Genomic DNA, 411 nt, shown 5'->3' on the forward strand with positions numbered 1-411 from the left:
TTACAAGAATTTCCCATAACTTATGTAAGACTAATTAGCCTATAATTACCAAGATAACTTTTATGACCTCTCTTGAAAAGAGTAACATAAACCATTTTCCAATCTTCTGACACCAACTTGTTGTTCAAAATAATAGCAAAAGTACAGTAAAATAATAGCAAAAGGCTTATATATCCAATCCTTAACCTCCTTCAAAATCCTTAAAAAAAATATTATGTGGCCTAAGAGTTTTACAATTCCTTAATTGCCAATTTTTTTTTAACAAGCTCAGAATTAATGTGATCATCTCATTTCCATGTAAAACATTGTACTTTAAATCAGTAATCACTGTTGTAGTTAACTATATATATGTATAACAAAAATATTTCATGTTATGTTTGAAGTATCGCAATAAGGCAAAAACAAACTTAC

Source organism: Tachypleus tridentatus, chromosome 12, assembly GCF_004210375.1.
Source record: "Tachypleus tridentatus isolate NWPU-2018 chromosome 12, ASM421037v1, whole genome shotgun sequence".
In the NCBI taxonomy this organism is placed as follows: Eukaryota; Metazoa; Arthropoda; class Merostomata; order Xiphosura; family Limulidae; genus Tachypleus; species Tachypleus tridentatus.